The sequence below is a fragment of the Octopus sinensis genome, linkage group LG20, assembly GCF_006345805.1.
Source record: "Octopus sinensis linkage group LG20, ASM634580v1, whole genome shotgun sequence".
Taxonomy (NCBI): Eukaryota; Metazoa; Mollusca; class Cephalopoda; order Octopoda; family Octopodidae; genus Octopus; species Octopus sinensis.
In genome coordinates, this window is record NC_043016.1 from 3,783,823 (window position 1) to 3,795,465 (window position 11,643).

The 11,643-nt window shown below is 37.1% G+C and overlaps 1 long non-coding RNA gene across 1 annotated transcript; it reads left to right on the plus strand.

Annotated features, from left to right (window-relative positions):
- The first annotated feature begins 6,178 nt into the window (after window positions 1-6,178).
- Window positions 6,179-10,964, plus strand: LOC118767308. The gene is made up of 3 exons (XR_005003218.1): window positions 6,179-6,266; window positions 6,992-6,996; window positions 10,953-10,964. It is a non-coding gene; the product is annotated as an uncharacterized LOC118767308 (long non-coding RNA).
- Window positions 10,965-11,643: the final 679 nt, after the last annotated feature.

The following is an 11,643-nucleotide window of genomic DNA, read 5'->3' on the forward strand; positions in this document are numbered from 1 at the left end:
TCCCAACCAATACAAAAAACACACAAAGATACACGCGTGCACATACAGACACACACACGCGCGAACAAACACATATACACACACATGCGCACACACAACACCATGACAAATACCAATCACACACATATATATACACGCACAACACCAAGACAATCATAACAACACAAACATACTAAGACAGATATACACACACACTCATGTACACACACATAGCATCCCCACCAACACAAAAACGCACAAGCATACAGATGCACCCACAGACGCAAACATACACACACGCGAACAAAAACATACGCACAATTGCGCGCACACAACACCCTAACAAATATTAATCACACCCATACACACGCACAAACGTGCACACATGTACACACAGCATCCTACCAAATATTAAACACACACAGACACATTTACATACATCACAATAAACCCTAGGACCAATCAAAAACGGTCTACACACACAAACACAAGCACATGTATATACACGCACACAGCCACACACACACCATTCTGACCTCTAAGACCAGTCCCAAATCCACTGAACCATGAAAAACTAGCCATGAAAGACCAACCATGAAAGAGAAACAAAAAATTATTTTCAATTCCACGTTGTACTTCCTTCCCCCCACCCAAACCAACCTCCCACACTGTCCCTTAAAATAGTAAACAGCCTTTAACTTCACAGAAAATGAAAAAAAATGGTAAAACAGGTCAGTTTATCTCAAATTCTTTGTAAACTCTTAAATATATCTCCTTCTGTGTATATATATATATACCACCAGATATGACCCTTTTGAACTTATAATTTTCTGTGTATATATATAGATACTTCCAAACAAACATGATTTTTAATGAAATCCTAATATTTTTAATGAACATTTTGATATTTTCTCAAGATTTTTCCTTGTAAACTGTTTTTAACATTTTTTTATTACTATCAAAGAATGTATTGTAATATTTTCTGACTACCAGTACTTAACACAACAAAGCCTTTACATTTTACTTTTGACAATCTTTTTCTAAAAAAGTGAAACCGGTCAAGTGAATAAACATCTTTTAAAATTGCATTTTCAAACCTTCTTTTATATATATTTCCACTCGTGCGGTACCTTACAACTTCACTTTGCCATATATATATATATATAAACTTTGTTTACGAATTAGTAAAGAGACGCACTTTATTACAAAATACAGGCCCCTTTTGAACGCGTCTACGACAAACGACATATCCACCTCGGCCTTCGAATAACACAAATACACACGCAAATATTAAAGATGATACGCTCGAGAGATTCCCAAGAATTCATTAAAAAACAGTCCCAATCACTGCTAGAATCCATTAGGTGCCAATTTTAAGTCATTTAACACCTTACTACTTTCACACTACCTACATTCCCTCTTATTTCCCTTCTTTTTCTTTCTTCTTCTTCTTCTTCTTCTTCTTCTTCTTCTTCTTCTTCTTCTTCTTCTTCTTCTTCTTCTTCTTCTTCTTCTTCTTCTTCTTCTTCTTTTTCTTCTTCTTCTTCTTTCTCTTCTTCTCTTCTTCTTCTTCTTCTTCCTCCTCCTTCTCCTTCTAATTTCTTATTAATGCTGTTTAGAATAACACATACGCAAATTCTATAAACAAAACATTCAAAAGAAATATTTTCATGAATGAACAGCGACTGCTACCATCAACTGTGGGTCAGCGCAGCTGACCATTCAAAATACTACTATCATGGCACTCCCACATTCTTCTTCTTCTCCTTCTCCCTCTCCTTCTTCTTCTTTCCTACAAAGAATTCACATGGACCTTGAACCCACAAGAGTAAACAAGAGAGACAGAGACAGGCAGAAACAAGGAAAATGCCACTTCTACTTGAACACTATACAAATATGTTTTTAAAACTTTTCTTTTAATTTTTTCTAAATTTAATTATTTAATTGTCACAGTTCAAAAAGTCTCAGTGATTGAAACCGGTACTGAATGTTTTCTATAAAATTATTTTAGCATGTTCTATCTTGACTTTTTTCCATATATATATATATATATATATATATGGAAAAAAGTCAAGATATATATATATATATATATAGACATATATATAAATAGATACATATATATAAATATTGCCACATTGCACCCTCCTTTGCTGATGCGGCAGAAGTTACAGGAACATTGCATGGAAACTTTTATTTCAACCGTCTTATACATCCGACATTAAACCTTCAAAATTTCACCTGTTTCGGTCTCTTAGATTCCATTGAATGGACAGACCTTTCGCTCTGAAGGTAAGGTATATATATATATAAATGTATTGCTGTATTTGGGGTATGGTGATGTTGCTAGTTTAACCATTGAAAACACACGCACTATATATTAGGTGTTCATTTACTTCAGCTTTGTTTTATCTATATACATAAAACTCAACTTGTGTGTCTGTGTGTGTATCTGTGTGTGTGTGTGTCTGTGTGTTTAACTTCCCAGCACATCTCCTCCTAGCCAACAAATCGTAGAACCACCAAAAATGGGTAACTTAAAGTTTAGGCGAATGAAAATTGAACTGCACTATATCTGTTCCGAAATTCATCTCGCAAGTGCAAAAATCTATAATGTGTTTGTTTAGGCCTTATCCCATGCATTGAATAGTGAACTTTACTCAGTCAGCTGTTTGACGTGAACTGTGTTCACCACCCGTGCAAGCATGCGTAAATTGCATGAAAAATTTAAAAAATCAAGATATAAAAACGAATCGCCATAAACATTGTAGAAATTCGGCAAAGAAATGAATTTTCGGGATGTAGCCTGGAGGGATTTTTCGTATTAATCGTTTGAACTTTGTGAACACATACCAATTGTTTTCATAACATTTTTAACGCTTGAATTAAATGTGACCATTTTGCGTTGAGTCTGCAGTTTGAATCACTTTAACCAAATTTTAGCAGGCCGGATTTTGATCATCACGATACATCGCCAGCGACTCCCTGAACTCTCCCCTGAGATCCCCGTTGAGAAATCTATATATAAACTCAACTTGTGTGTCTGTGTGTGTATCTGTGTGTGCGTCTGTGTGTTTAACTTTTGGATCTACCAAGTTTCATTATTAAGGATGAAAAGTAGTGGTGTAGCAAATCTATATATATAAAGCTGAAGTTGTCTGTGTGTGGCAGTTTGGTAGCCTTCAACTAACACTATCTCCTTCGAGACCCTGCAGCGCAAGTTGACCAAATTGAAAGTATGATAGAAGGCTTGCTCTTCATTCTGTAGAAGATAAAATTCAAATCGACCATGTTAACACCAAAATTTATTTACATCAAAAGGTGCTTTTTTTCTATGAAAATCCCTATTTTTTTACGATTTTTGACTGCTGTGTCACCATTTTTCGGTGTATTTCAACTGGAAAAATGTTCACTTGAAGAGAATAAAAAGTTGCATAATGCAAAATTTTTACTTTTCAAAAATTCCAATTCCAAAGGGTCGAAACAAACCCAAGCAACACCGGGTGATACTGCTAGTATTAATATAAAATAAAGCTGAAGCAAGTGGACGCTAAATATATAGTGAGACATATATAGTTTTCATTGGCTAAACTAGCAGCAATGACCATCCCCAAATACAGTAATATCTGTTTCAACACGCTAATTCACATCAAGAATCTTGCAAAACGATTATATAAACGTATGTGTATATGTATATGTATATATATATATATATATATATATATATATATATATATATATAATATAATATATATGATGGCTGCCCCCTCGTTATCAAGTACGGACATTGCACGAAGCTTAACTGTTACTGGTGCTGTAATCGAATGTGACTTTTTAGCCCAGCTAAAGTTCTACAATGTTTTGTACAAATTGGCAACTAATACCTTTACCAGTAACAGCGGCCTGTAGTTTTAACTGGGCTTCATGTACCTATGCATGTCGTTTAAGTCCTCCTGCCGAATTACACTCTCTTCCACATGCTTGACAGATATGATTAGTATGGTGTGTTACACCACCACCAGTGGCCAGGTTGTCACTCATCTGTCTCGCTCTATGACTACGAAGATGACTCTTGAGTCCAGCTTTACTGCGGCAGGGTCTTGCACAGACACTGCATGTCAGCATCATAGGAAGACCCTTCCCATCTGGAAGTGTAATAGCGAAGTCCTTCCTGACATCCCTCCTTACTTTCTCATGCGCAACTCGAGATTTCGCAAAAATAGCTGTTCCCTCGTGCACAACCCTTCTCCACCTGCTACGCTCAATAGCTATGCCCTCCCATGTGTCAGGAGAGATGCAAGCATCTCTTAAGGAAGCCTTCGGCAAGTCCTTATACCTCTTTTTTGGTTTATGTGCGGGTCGTTCTCCTTCAAAAGAGTTGTTTTGGCATCCTTGAATCCTTCATCCTGACCAGATGACCACTCCATCCGAGCCTTTGCTTTAACACAAGAGCTTCTATACTTTCGCACCGAAAGCTTTCCAATATTTCAAGACCACTGATGCGGTCCTCCCATTTAATGCTATAGATCCGTCTGAGACACATCAGATGGAAACGTTCCAGTTGTTTAAGGTGGTATCGATATGTGACCCGCATCTCGCAGGCATAGAGAAGAGAAGGGAGCATACAGGATTTGTACACCTTTATCTGTGTATTTCTACATATGTCTCGCCGACTCCAGAACCTTCCGAAAGCATCACTTGCTTTCCTAATTCTGTATGGAATTTCATCATCTAAATTGCTATATCTATTAATAGTGCTTCCCAGGTAGACAAACTGATCAACTACATCAAGTCGTTTACCATACACATAGATATCTGATACACTATACTGCTTACCAGGGGCAGGTTGGTACATGACAACAGTTTTCTTGAGAGTGACTGCCAATCCTAAGGCAGTGCAAGCATCAGAGGTTCGATAATGGATGTAAACACCGTATCTGCAGTTGCTGAATGCAATGCCGAAAACAAACACAAAAATATTGCAAATAGTGTCGGTGCCAGAATATCCCCCTGTTTCACTCCATTTTGTATTGAAATGGGCTCCGATATTTTCCCTCTAACATTTTGTATTGAAATGGGCTCCGATATTTTCCCTCTAACATTTTTCATGAAAATACCTAACCAAAACAAGGAACTTTGCAGGACACCCAAGTTTCTGGAGGACTTTTCACAATGCTTTTCTTTATACATATACATATACATATATCACCGTGACCGACCAGGCTATCAGATGTTGCTACACATCGCTGGTTACAATGCGCTTAGCATTGTTTTAGCCTTCAAATGACGCCACCCCGCTGGCTAAGCGAGAAGGCCAACAGACGAAAGAGTGAGAGAAAGTCGTGGCGAAAGAGTACAGCAGGGATTGCCACAACCCCATGCCGGAGCCTCGTGGAGCTTTAAGTGTTTTCGCTCAATAAACACTCACAACGCCCGGTCTGGGAATCGAAACCACGATCCTACGACCGCGAGTTCGCTGCCCTAACCACGGGCCATTGCGCCTCCATACATATACATATATATATATATATTATATATATATATATATATAATAATATATATATAATATATATATATATATATATATATATATATATATATATATATATATATATGTATATATATATATATATATATATATAAACAAAGTCAAATGCGATACAATAAAATTAATTATTATCGCTGGTGTTCTGGGACACGCCATATATTATTCATATATAAGTACACTAAAAGGCGAAGTGTGTACCAGATACACAAAAGCTGGATAAATTTAATGAGATGAAAATTAAAAACTTTTACAAACTTAGTTCTTCTTAGACTGCAGTTTCGCCTATTTCATCAATAAAAATAATATTTATTTACTCAGGTAGGCTCTTCAGTAAGATTCCTGTTATTATGGGAAGCGCACATTAATAGAGGCACATGCGTCTATTAAATTGCTCTTTCTAAACAATTAAAATCACTGCGCAGACTCAGAACGTACCCGGCAAAATAGGGTTTTCTGGTATATCGTCTAACGCTCAAAAATTTATCGAGAAAATACGTAAACAAAGTCAAATGCGATACAATAAAATTAATTATTATCGCTGGTGTTCTGGGACACGCCAAATATTATTCATATATAAGTACACTAAAAGGCGAAGTGTGTACCAGATACACAAAAGCTGGATAAATTTATATATATATATATATATATAGGAATGCCTTCTTTTTTCTGTCGGGGGCTTATATGCCCCTTCATTTGTCTATTTTCCTTACTCATTGCACGGTGATCCCCATAAACTTATGTTTATAAAAAATAACATTACGTAAGAAAATATTCATGTGTCGATATGTACTAATATACTATGTATACGCATGTTAAGTCGAATTTATAAATGTATGAGTATGATTGCCTCAATTGAGCTAATTTTGTAATTTGTATATATATATATATATATATATATATATATATATATATATATATATATATGTGTATATATTATATATATATATATATATATATATATGTGTGTGTGTTTGTGTGTGTGTGTGAGAGAGAGAGAGAGAGAGAGAGAGAGAGAGCTTCAAGGATATATTATCCGGATAGATACCGTATTAGCAAACTTTTAAGTTCCAGTCACCGCTTAACCACAACGATCAATATCTAACATCTGTGTCTACATTTAGTTGTTAATCACTCCGTGAATTCTTTTGATATGTAATTCCGTGTGTCCTAACGCTCGACAGTGAAAACCATCTGGAGTAGGTATTTTTGATATCGAGAGTAGTGCTTGAACTGAAGGGGTTTTTTTTGTATATATTCACGTTTCGGTTGAGCTGCACATTATTTGTTGTACATTGTGAAGAGTATTTGTGTTTTTTTTTATTAACGATGGTTGTTAAATATTTTTATGCTCAGGTTATGTTATTTTATTTGTTATATCAACCCCAATAGTTGTGTGAGTTTTTGCTATCTAGAATTAACTCTATATCTCTTAAAGGTCCTACCGTTTTTGTGCAAACATCTCAGAGCTTGTTCGTGTTTAGTATTAATTAATGTGTGTTTTGATGTAAACATTTGGTAAAGCTCTTCTATGCACAAGTCGCATCTATTTCCCCATATTCAATAGAGTAGGCATTATTCTTGTCATTAATCGATCAAATTAGTTTATTTAGGCTTGGGTCGTTTTCTTTTCCTATTTATCAGGGAATTTGAATGATTGGCCAGTCTGTTTTTGAAACAAAGACAGCTGGTCCCTATATAAATATATTCCCTTCCCTCCAAGGTAACTTTATGTATATAGACTTAACAGGCATATTTTATCTCTAGCAAAGTTGCATAAACTTGTTTATCTATTATTGTGTTATTGACTTCATTAGAAATCTCCCCCATTCCACCGGTCTGGTAATGTTTCTGAATTCCCCATGGATATTAATTTTAGTGCTTCTCTTTCTAGCATTTTGAACTTTTATTTCTATGCCTGTGAAAGAATTTTCTCCATTTAGTGCCACTAGGATCTCATTGCTTATGTTCCTTTTGTTATTAATTATTTTTTCCGTATTATTAAGATTCAGATTACTAGGATCCCATTGGAAATTGTATAGTTTACTTGCATTACGAGCCGATATTATTTGTGCCAGGCTGGGAAAATGGAAAAAGGTGAGGCGTACGTTGTGTTTATTAAATATGTTATAGTAGCTGCTATTTTTAGATAACTGTCCTAACTGAGATGAAGTGGTGGCCAACAGCACATACCTATAAACAGCAACACCCCCACTTCCCTCAGAACACTAACTAACAAAGATTTACTTCAATCAGTTCCCTTCGAGGATGACCAAATGGACGGACCATGATGAAGCTACACCGATAATATTGTAAGGCTACATTTGCAAGTGAGTAGTCGCTGAAGCGGAAACACGTGGTCATTATAATATGCTGTCTGTAACTATCAAATGAATTTTGTGGATGACTGTGGGGTAAGAAGCTTGCAGGAACATGTCGAAGAAACAGGACAATGTAATGGAGTGGGAGATTGTCCCACCCAAAGAGTGGGGGGAAGATTTGGAAGAGAGGACGGTTGTGTTGAGGACATACTCCAAGTCGCTCGACACCATCACCCTCTTTAAAAAGACAAACAGAAAGCGAGAGTTGGTGGAGTTTATGCCAACTGTAAAATTTATTTCCAGGAGTGTCAAATACGCGACGGTGTGGTAGCTATTTGACACCCCTGAAGAGGCTCGCAAATTTGCAGTTTGACACCCGGAATAGAAACCAAGTTGATAGAAGATACCATCCGTCTGGATCTGGATGACAGCGGAGCCAATGCTGCGCAATGTCAAAATTTTGCCGGCGGCTGATTGGGTGGAGTCAAAAGTGGTGTTGACCCTGTGGACCCAATCAGCCAAGAATCTGGTTTTTCCAGATCTTTTTTAAATGGCCGTTCAAGGTATCCGGTGATTCATGAGGGACGCCCCCCCCCCCAGGTGTCACCTGTGCTTGGAACCAGGCCATATTAAAAAGAGCTGCCCCAAGGACCAAGGTATGGTCCTGGAACAGCTGGTGATGGAAGAACCCTCACCTCTTCCTTCGGAGGGAGAGACGGGGGTAGTGAAGACTTTCCCCCCACCCACACACACACACCAATAAAAGTGGCAAAGGGAAGGTGGAAAACGATGGGTGCCCACCGAAAAACCCCGAGGTTGCGGAGCGAAGGAAGATCCTCCGGTTAAAGCAGAAGAACCACACCCTCCCGTAGCAAAGAGGAGAAAAAGAAGAAAAAGGGGACAGTGTCGGCGGTTAATACACTGCCGGCAGGTTCCGAAGCCCCGTCGGTGGATATTGTACGACCGACGGAGGAAGTTGTAGCTTCAACTCAATTGAGGAACAAAGTTTAGTTTTCTCCAGAAAGTGAGAGACGATGGGAAAACTTTTTAAAAGCTTGCCAAGGGAGGAGATGTCGACGTATTCCGCTTCCGAACGAGGTACCCTTAACGAGGTACACTATCGGAGTGCCTGAGTGACACTTCGTGACGGGTCGGGTGCCGGCGGGGCGGTAAATAATAAAAGTAATAAAATGAGTGCCTCATATTGTAAGAACATATGGCCCATAAGAAGAAAATTGTAAGAGGCTTAGTGCCTCATTTTATGGACATGGTGTCATTTGAGGTAAGAGGCTTAGTGCTTCATTGTAAGGACCTTCAGTCCAAAAGAAATATTGGTAAAAGGTTTATTGCCTCAAATTGTAAGTTCACAAAAGAACAAAGTTTTAGAGAAGCAAAGATCGGCGGGTGTCTTTTGCCTTCTCTCATTAATATCATCCTGTTCATCATTCATCTCATCTCATTAATGTCTTTGTCCAGCCAGCAGCTTCTTCATCTGTGTACGGCTTTCAAGGCAAAATTAATGAAATAAAGAAGCTTGCTTATCAAGCACATGGCACCTTCAGCAAGTGTCTTCTACTATAGCTTCGGGTCTCCGCCCAAAGCCTTGTGAGTAGATTTAGTAGACAGAAACTGAAAGAAGCCCGTCGTGTATTATATTGTTTTCCATATCACACTTTTTATGCAATTCCACCAGTCTCCTCCGGGAGGTTTTAATGGACAGAGGTCATAATGGTTAGAACGGGGGATGTCTGCCGTAGTCTCCTTTAGAGAGAATTAGGAACAATGATATTCCTATTTCTATATATATATATATATCCCCATTACCATTTGACAACCGGTGTTGATGTGTTTACGTCTCTGTAATCTAGCGGTTCGGCATTGAGACCGACATGATAAGTACTAGGCTTAAAAAATTAAGTCCTGGTTTCGATCTGTTCGACCAAAAAAAAAAACCCTTCAGGGAACCGGAGGAGACTAGTGGAATTACATAAAAAGTGGATGGAAAACAATATAATAACCCGTAGATAAATGAGAAATAGGGCAATGAAGTGAAATGAAGTGAGGGAGACAAAACAGTGATAGAGTCAGAGGTCAGAAGTACAGAGGGATGGATAAGTTGCAAAAAGGGGAAGATATGAGAGGGTGTTCGGTAGAAAGGGACTTCAGTGGACATATATTGCTAAGAGATGATATTGGAAATGCAGTTTCGTTAGCGAGAGAACTAGTTCTAAGAAGAAAAATTACTCGTTGCATAAAAAGAGGGAAAAAATATGTGCAGCTTTGCTCTTATATAATTACAGCAGCTGAAAATAGTGCCGCATTTTCCGCGTATTCTTAGTGTTTCTTGTGCTTGCACGTCTACTATCTTTGCAAATCTTCCGATGACATCACTGAACCATTTGTGTGTCTATGGTTTGTAATGAATACACTGTATGATTTTTTTATATATCGAGCAGCATCCTTTTCCAGCAAGGATAAGTGTACTGTCAGTTCATCTGCTTACCAAGACGATTTTGCCGAAATTAACTCTAAAGCCCTTTGATTAGAATTTGCTTCCACACTTTGAATTTCTTTTCTTATTCTACTACAGATAAAATTTTAAGAACAAGAACATCAGTATAAACGACTTTCAATCGGCAAACGGTCTTCAACACCACCGTTATGACTTAGAAGATAATAAATCGAAGTGGAGCAAAGACTTTATGAATTCTTACTGCATCTTAAATACTTTAGTTTTGTTCTTGTTAAATCTCAATTATCGACAGCATATTTTGGACAGTTCTCACTAGCTATATATATATATATGCACACACACACACACACAGATATAAAGATAATGGTATTAAATGATCCAACAATATCAATAAAACACTCACATTTAAACGAATTTGATTAACTATATTAAGCAATCAGACATCAATAAGTGCAAGTAGAAAACACATCCAAGCTAATTTCTCGTGTATGACAATTAGATCCAAATATTTAGAAGACTTTCAAGAAATTCGGAGTATTAAACTACAAAAATAGGCACGGAGAATATCACATCTTTAATATTAGAATTCACCTTACAATGCCAACAGTTGTTTCTATTCTTTTAACATATTTAGAAATAGAAATACTATTGAAGTTAACATTTTCGAAAATACATATTAATACAGCGTTTTGAAGGCGAACCAAAATTAGTTAAGTTCGAAGTGAACTAAGGAAACATTTCCAGTATACAGACGCATAAAAAAGAACGTAATGAAGAAATATAATCAAAAAAATTCTACTTTTATTCATCTATTAGTGACGTCACTGGATAACGAAAGAATAAAAACAGAAGAATTCTACGTTACTGCAATTAATCACATAGAAATTTTACGTCACGACAATTAGTTATCTATCTATTAAATACAGTAAACATTTTTAGAATAGACTCGCCAACAGTTATACACCCACCACATAACCTTGGAGTGGAACTTTCATCCACTTAGAAAAGATTAAAGGGAATGATAGCCTCGGCGCAAACAGTCGGAACTAATGCAACATGTAATTTTATCCGTGACAGCTACAATTTCGACTACGTGTGTATAAATGTATACGTGTACGTGTATTTGTATCAGTGTAGGCGTCTTTGTGTGCATATGTGCGTACGTGCGTACTTGAGATAGTGCATGAGTGTGAGAGCGAAAGAGAGAGAGAAAGGGAGGGAGAGAGGGAGAGAATTGATGAACATGAATATTTAAAAGCAAACTTGCCATAATAATCTATTCGATAAATTAAAAATATTGTGAAAAGGCAATCGAGCAAATGCAG